At 34.5% G+C, this 8,299-nt stretch overlaps 1 pseudogene; it reads right to left on the bottom strand.

Annotated features, from left to right (window-relative positions):
- Positions 1-210: 210 nt before the first annotated feature.
- On the bottom strand, positions 211-4,730 carry LOC102587511 (putative late blight resistance protein homolog R1B-16; annotated as a pseudogene).
- Positions 4,731-8,299: the final 3,569 nt, after the last annotated feature.

Below are 8,299 nucleotides of genomic sequence, written 5' to 3'. Positions count from 1 at the left end.
TGAGCAAAGCTTGATAACTTAGGTGCAATATGATGACTTGCACCGGTTTCGGGGGACCAGATTTGAGTCAACGAAGTGGGTGCCTGATGAGTGAGATAAGCGCGGAAGGATTGTAGCATTGAAAACAAGTCGCAGCTTGATCATTAGTACCATTTGCAGAATTGAAACCAATAACTTTTCCATCATTATTAACGCTGAGCAATATTAGCCTCAGGTGTATCGCCTGAAGTAAGGGATAGCTAGGGAGGACATAGATGAGCCATGAATGAACTCATGGTTCAGCAATAGACTATGAAGTTCAGAGTATGAAACTGGTTCAGGTCGCAGATGTCCATATAGTAACAATATATATCCTTGAAACCAAATGACAACCTTTTGAACACATAAAATATTGAAATCTGAAGCAGTCAACACTCGCCCTGCAGATGCTAACTCATCAGACAATATTGAGATTTTGCTACTGCATATGAAGGTTAAGGCTGCACACACATATTCTGTCTGTAATTCCCAATGGTTACTGGCACATGATTGATTCACATCTGCCTTTGATTTCACCGCTGACGCTGTATTGTTATCAAACTAGATGCATATAGATACTCAAAAACAGCACAAAAGAGTTTGTTTCTACTTACTTTGATAATGAGGTCAATACGGTCGCATCCTTCAGTATCTTCAACTTCTTTCTTAATTCTCATAGCTGAAGCTTCCAGGGATTCGTTGTCGCACCAAATCAACTTAATTTATTTCAGTGTTGGAATATCTACAAAGCTGTGGGGGATCTCCTTGAGATTGTCACACCATTTTATAACAAGTGTTTCAAGAAGGGGAAAGGATTCCGCCGAGGCATCCCACCTTGAGATATCTAAGAACATCAGTTTCAAGAACTTAAGTTTATGGAATGTGATATCTCCGAGGCACCACTTTTCTAATTGACCAAGTTTCGTCAGATACTGAAGCATACCCCTTAATTGGAGATACTCCAAGCTTGGTAGTCTCGCAATGAAGGGAATCACGCTTCCTATATGAGTCCTCATGACTAAGGAAAGGCGAATTATTTAAAGTTGGCTAAGACTCTCCAATTTGAGACAAATCTCTGCAGAATCTTTATCCAAAAAAATTGATGTCGAGTTCTTGAAGATTAGAACACCACCGTGAAAACACATCCACCCTATCACCTTCATGAATTACAACTCGTTTTAATATCCTCAAAATTTTCAATTTAGAGGATTCTTCAAACATCCCCTCCATATTGTTTTCCCATTTCAAATCTAATTCAGCTTCACCAATCTCAACATGCCTTAGTTTTTCCATTTTCCAAAAACTCGCTGGTACCACCATAAACATGGATAAATCCTCCACAATTAAAGTTTCTAGATGAGACAGATGTGTTTCTGGATGAAAATCGAATTCTTTTGTGGAAACTGTGAGGTATTTCAGGTGAATTAGTGTTTTCAATGTAACTGACGACAAAGCTTTCACAGCACAAGAACTCAAGTCCAAGACCTTAAGAAGTCTCACTTCACTAACCTGACGGAAGGGGTTCCAACAATAAGATTCTGCTCGATTTGTCGTTATCAGTGACTTCTAGTGTTGGTGGAAAGGCTTCTGTGTCAGAGATGCAAACTCGGAAAGATCTTTACTGAAACTGAAGCTCATTCGACTTTCCTTCCATTCAAAAGTTTGAAGCTGGCTATAATGCCCCTTCTATACTATGTCATCCTAATGTTGAAACCGGTAGGCGAGGAAAGCCGTTTAGGGGAGTAAACAAAGTTGAGGCGCTGATAAGAAGGAAGTATCCGCTAAAGTACGATGCTAGTAGTGACAGGAGAACATGATAAACAAATAATCTAGTTCATAGTAATCTAATATGAATTTAATCAAATTATGAATATGATAGGAAGAAATAATTGAAAATAAAAATCTGCATATAAGAACATGACTACATACATGCATGAATGAAATGATAAAAAACTACGAAACTTTTAATCTTATATATACTTAAAGATATAAAAATAATTGAATTAAGAAGAATAATATGGGAAAAATATTTAATGATAACAAATCAGAAGATATATTAAACCCAAGAATGATATGAAATAGACCTACATGATTTAGACCTCGAAAGGATAGAATGGTATGATTTAGAAATAAATTCAGATTATTCTTCTCCAAGCAAAAGTGAAGCACTACATCATGAACTTGACAATATTTGACTTTTCCATTAAATTCTCTCTTTAAAACCATTACTACGTTACTGCTAATGAGATCCATCAAGTAACCTTCAGCTGCCTCTTCCATTAATCTCCCAGATTCAATTTGCACGAATCCTTCTGCAATCCATAGACTTATCAATTTAGACACAGGAATTCCTGCGTCCTCCAGAAACATTCCCATATAAAGAAGGCAAGGCTTTAAACAATCAGGTAAGTTATCAAAACACAAATGCATAGTCACCCGACTATATTCTTCAGATTCACAATCAAGATAGTGAAATAAAGCTTCTTTCACCTCATTCCACCAAACTTCTTCCATTTTCCTTTTTTTTTATTATTCCAGCTACCAAGACAACCACTAGAGGCAGTCCTTTGCATTTTTCTGCAACTGCTTGACTCACATCTTGTAGTTCAGGTGGGAAATCTTCCTTTTGAAACACTTTTTTCTGCAACAATTTGCAACTCTCATCTGTTGTAAGGAATGGAAGAGAATAAGGATTAGTATGGTACTTGACTTGCTTTGCCACTTCTTCAAGACGAGTTGTTACTACTATTCTGCTTTTATTTCCAAAATCTGGAAAACAAAGCCTTAAGTCATCCCATACCATACAATCCCACATATCATCCAAGACAAATGAGATATCTCTTTCCCATTAAGCTTTTCCTCAACTTGTCAGCAAGGATGTCATCCTTATCTCCCTCGTCCGTGGAACATGTAACTTGACTAAAGATCTCTTGTCATAGCTCTCTCGGGTAATATGTTTGGGAAATGATGCACCATGCTTGAATATCAAAGTGAGAAACAATGATGTCATTATTGTACAAGTTTCTAGTAATAGTCGTTTTCCCTTGTCCCCCCATGCCTACAATTGGGATGACATCTAGCTCTCTTGTCCCTCCAGTCAGATAGTCAATTAGTTCTTTTGCTTCATTCTCAAAACCCACCATTTCCTCATCGTTCATATGATTGCTATGTTGAGTTGGCAGATGCTTAGATGATGCTACTACAGAGAAGGGCTTAAGAGGAATGTTCTTAAGCCTCATCTCTGTCACCTCCATACAAATAAGCTTGATTTCTCTTATGATTGCAGGAGGTGAGCAAAACAAATGCCAAAGAACATTATATTGAACAAGAATAGAGTCGATAGAAAATTCAGCTTCGTATGCTAAATTGATAGTACGCCTCCAAAGATCTTTGAGAATTTCGCCATGTTTATACTGCACCTTTGTGACATCTCTGAAAACAAATGTTAGAGATGAAAGCTCTTTTTCTAAAATACCAATATGGGGTTTCATTATGAAATCTAAACTTGATTCAAATTTCAACATCTCATTCAATTTCCTTAGAAGATAATCAAGAAAGCTCAATCCGCCAACTGTGGGGAACTCACTAGATGGACTGTATTTTATGGATTTGTACCTCTCCTCCACTTGTGCCTTTAGATCTTCAATTTTCTCAGATATTTGTATCATGCCAAGATCAATCTTGCTAGCATCTTCTTTGATTGTAGATTCCACAGGAAGCATTTGAATTAAACATAGAATGTCGCCCACAAGAAGTCCAATCTTTGCTAAGACTTCATTCAACCCCTTGCAATTAATAACATGATTTGGCACATCACCCAGAAAAACCAACAAGAACTCTATTGCCACATCAATGTTTCGAGCAGAGACAAAGTTCTTAAGCTTTGCATGTCTAAGATACAGCAACAGACTGTGGAGATGATGTGAAAGTCGTTTTGGTAATTTGTTTTCCCTGAAAGTTTTTGATTTTGCATACTTTGAAGCCTTTAGTTCACCAAGAAAAATCTTCTTCATTTCAAGCTCCACTAGCACAACCAGGAATAGTAGATAAGGAGGCTTACTCTCGATATTCAATGTATCATCTTCATCCTCATTAACCCAAAGAGAAAGACAGAAGTGTCCCACATTTTCAGCCATAAACTTAATTCGGATCTGCAAACTTTTCAACTTCTCAAGGTTGATGTAACCATTTATCTTTGTGTCATATAAGTATCTTAGAAACCTCATTTTCTTTTGAATCAAGATCAGTTGCTTTAAATATGTATCTGTCTTCTGAAGGATCTTGTTTTTTTTAATCAAAAAAGCGTCACACTTGACTAGATACCTCGGTGCATCATTTAGATTTTTATCAAGGTAATCCATATATTCTGATAGATTGAGATCACCCAGCTCATAATTCAACCTTGAACTAGTATTACCTTCAATGAATTGCCGCAACTGTGATACTAATATTCCCACAGTAATGTTAGTTCTACATTCATCTGGAGTTCCACCAAAAACTGATTAAAGCATTTCCACAATCAATTTGGACTTCTTTGTGATTTTGACAAAGGAAATAGGCCAAAAAACATAATGGTATTTGAGAAAGGTTCTCAAAAAATTTAGCTCCACTTTAAGTGTCTCAATTTGATCAATTTTGGCTCTATTCACATCACCTACACTATTTATCCTTCTTAGGTGATCTAACACATTGTCAATGCCATTTTGAGCCATCTTCAGTAGAAAAAAGTAGAAAATTCCTGCAAGTTCACCAATTCTTCAAATATCAATTTCATCATACTTATTTTATAAGTGGGAAGCCCTAAGTCAAAACTTGAATTACGAATTTTCCCCTCAAAAGATGAATGACAGTTTTGCCCATGAGCAAAAAGATGTCTTCTATCCAATTAAAGTAATAAAATCACCCGAATAAATGCACATCATAATGAATATTAATTATTTGATAATGTTGCAACGCCTTTTCCATTACCTTTAATTTAATCTGAATAGCTATTTAATTCATTTAGTTTCAACTTTCAAATAGGTTCAGTGTTCATCAATTTCGGCTTGTATATTTTTATTTAAGTTTTCTATTACTTATTACACTATAGTTTAATAAGATTCATCCACACACAGTATTTACCTATAAGTGTATATACTGTGTGTGGATAAACTTTTACCAAGTTTACTTTCCTATGTAAAAAAGGCCACACGAAATGATCTTTACTTTATAATAAAATTAAATCATCATCCAAGTAGCGAGAAGTAAGTATTGACCAGCTGAAAAATAATAGCACAGTAGTAAGTTTGTACCAATGTAAGAAATTTAGAGATTTTGGAAAGCAATAGAAAGTTAATATTCATTTTATCTTACAATTTACAAGCGTGAAGAGTAGTCGATTGATCTTCTTTTCCTTTTTGTATATCCAAATACTACTGATCCAATCCTTCAAAAAAGAGTTGATAACTATATTTAAAAAGATTCAAATCCTCAGATGTTAACTATATATATGACCAATTTTTTTTATGTAAACTAGAAAAATGTTGATTGAAAAATACCTGATATAGATTGAAGTAGGAGATAACAAGAAAAGATTAGTATGAGCATAATTAACAGGGAACAAGGAGTAAGTGTTTAACCAAATGACTGGATCTAAATCCTACCAAAAAGTCAATGGTTGTATTATTTAGTGAAATAACATGGCTTATTTGAAACAATAAACATATGACACATGGGCCTAACTCAACCCCAAAAGTTAGCTCATGAGAGGAGGATTGTTCAAGTCCATATAAGCAGACCAGCAGTCCATTCCCCAACCAATGTGGGACATATACCCACTCTAACAGAGACTACTAATTTATTGGCCATCTTCCCAATGATTAATCAAAGTGTCTGGATGGAGAGGATGGGGTTCGAATAAACCAAGACTTACCTTTGGGATTTTCTCAAAACAATGAGCAGTTTCAGGCTACAAAACAATTAAAATATAATAGACTAAATCCTAACATACATCACAACAGTGCTTCTTGAATAAGAGAATAATATAAGGTTACTACTCAAAACACCTTAGTACAAATTTTTAGACAAATATCACTCTCAAACTAGTACGTAAACGAGATCTCAAGTTCTTCAAGATTAGGACACCTCTCTAATAACATTATAGATGCTATTAATTTGTTGTTTGATTGGAAAATTTAGGATAACTTATCTTGGATTAATAATTAGTACTGGGATAAGTTATCACTCCCATAGATGGTATAATAATCCCATCATAATTTGTCATGAATTAACTTATTAGATGACAAGATTATCCTTCAGATCCTTTATATTAATATTGCACCTTTTGCTTGTACTTACAATATCTTATATTATTAAAATATCGGTTCAAGCAATTTAAAACTGTAGTATAATAATAAGACAATATTCACATGATCATGCTCATTAATAGTATAAATTAAATATTAGTAACAAAAGTCAGGTGACATGCTTCATGTGTGTTGCTTCTAATTCTTCCGTTATTCCAACTCATAAGGACAATTGAAAAGATATTTTATTCATATCTTAATGTTCAAAATAATTTCATTTTATATTACGCTATGATCAAACAAAGCAAATGATCATATTTCGGTATTTTAGAGCAAATGTTTTTTTAAAGAAATTATTAATATCACAAGGCAAATGAGTCATATTTAAGGGTGTGTTTGGTATCAAGGGAAATGTTTTCTTCGAAAACAAGTGGATTTCTAACTTGTTTTCTCATGTTTGTTGGTGAGTAAAAATTATTATCTGAAAAATATTTTTTAATATTTGGTTGGTGAATGAAAAATATTTTTTCACAAAACATCTTTTAGTTTTGGCTTGAGACTAGGAAATGCTCATCAGGAAAATAATTTTCGATCCAAAAATTAACCCAATAATTGATCTAGGACTCAACCCTAACACCTGAACTAGGACAAGACCCTGATAACCACTCAAAATACAACCCTCAAATCTGACCTTGGAAAATATTTTTCAAAAACAAAATTTATATTAAAAAAATAATTGATGGGGGTGGCGGCTAGGGGATGGGGTAGGGGTGGGGTGGCATGAAAAATTAAAAATAAATAAAAAATAAAAATTTGAATATTTTTTGGAAACAATTTTAAAAAAATAAATATTGATGGGTGGCCTGGGAGGGGAATAGGGATAGGGGTGGCGTAAAAATATGTTTTTTAAAATTTGAAATATTTTTCAATAACATTTTTTTTTAAAATGACGGGGGTGGCCTAGGAAGGGGGGGAGGGTAAAAAATGAAAAAAAATTTGGAAATATTTTCCAAAAAAAATTTAAAAAATAAATAATGGGGGTGGGGATTAGGGGTGGTGGCGTAAAAGATGAATATTAATAAAAATTTGAAATAGTTTCCAAAAATAATTTTTCTTAATTTTTTTTTTTTGATGGGCTGACCTGGGCTGGGGGAGGATGGGGGGAGGAGGGCGTAAAAAATGAAAAAAAATATATGTTTGAAATATTTTCCCAAAGTTTATTTTAAAAATAAAATTAATGGTGGTGGGGGGTAGGTGTCATGACCCGAGCCTACACCGTGGGAGTGGCCGGTACTGGAGAACCATTGCTGGCCGTCAAGCGAACCCTCTCAGACTACAAGCGGAAGACTAACTCAAGCTTACGTAAGCATCAAATTTAAAGAAACGTTTAAAAACAGTTTACTGAATCTCAAAACTTCGCTGAATATATTGAGTATGAAACATAAGTTTTAAATAAATATCTGAAACTGAAAGACTCTCCAAAACTATCTATCTACGAAGCCTCTACTAAAAATAGATGAGTGTCGGGACAAGAGCCACGACTCCTAAAATATTGTTACTAATAACTCACAAAATTGGAGACCTCCGGAAGCAAGGAGGTCTTACTCAAAAGCTGACGAGAGGATGAAATGATCTCAACAGACTCTTGTTGAGGATCCTAAGAACCTGTATCTACATCAAGATGTAGGTCGAATTAGATCGGTACATTGAATGAACGAGTATGTAATATAGCTAATTAAATAACAAATAACTGAATGAAAGGATTGCAATAGATATAGATATATACTCAACTGAATGTAAGGAAATAAAGGAGTGAAATCATTAAAACTTTACAAAAATAGTTACTCTTCTCTGAACTCAACATATTAAGTGATATGATAAAAATACACTTTTAACTCTATTTGGGAGATTTTCTAACTGACAACCATCACTATGAGCTACGTGATGATACAGCGTCTCGCCCACGCTGCCAGAACTGTCCTATACCTTGTCGGGGT

Source organism: Solanum tuberosum, unplaced genomic scaffold, assembly GCF_000226075.1.
Source record: "Solanum tuberosum cultivar DM 1-3 516 R44 unplaced genomic scaffold, SolTub_3.0 scf00161, whole genome shotgun sequence".
NCBI lineage: Eukaryota > Viridiplantae > Streptophyta > Magnoliopsida > Solanales > Solanaceae > Solanum > Solanum tuberosum.
The sequence above is the reverse complement of the archived record's forward strand: the minus strand, read 5'-3'. Positions and strand labels throughout refer to the sequence as shown.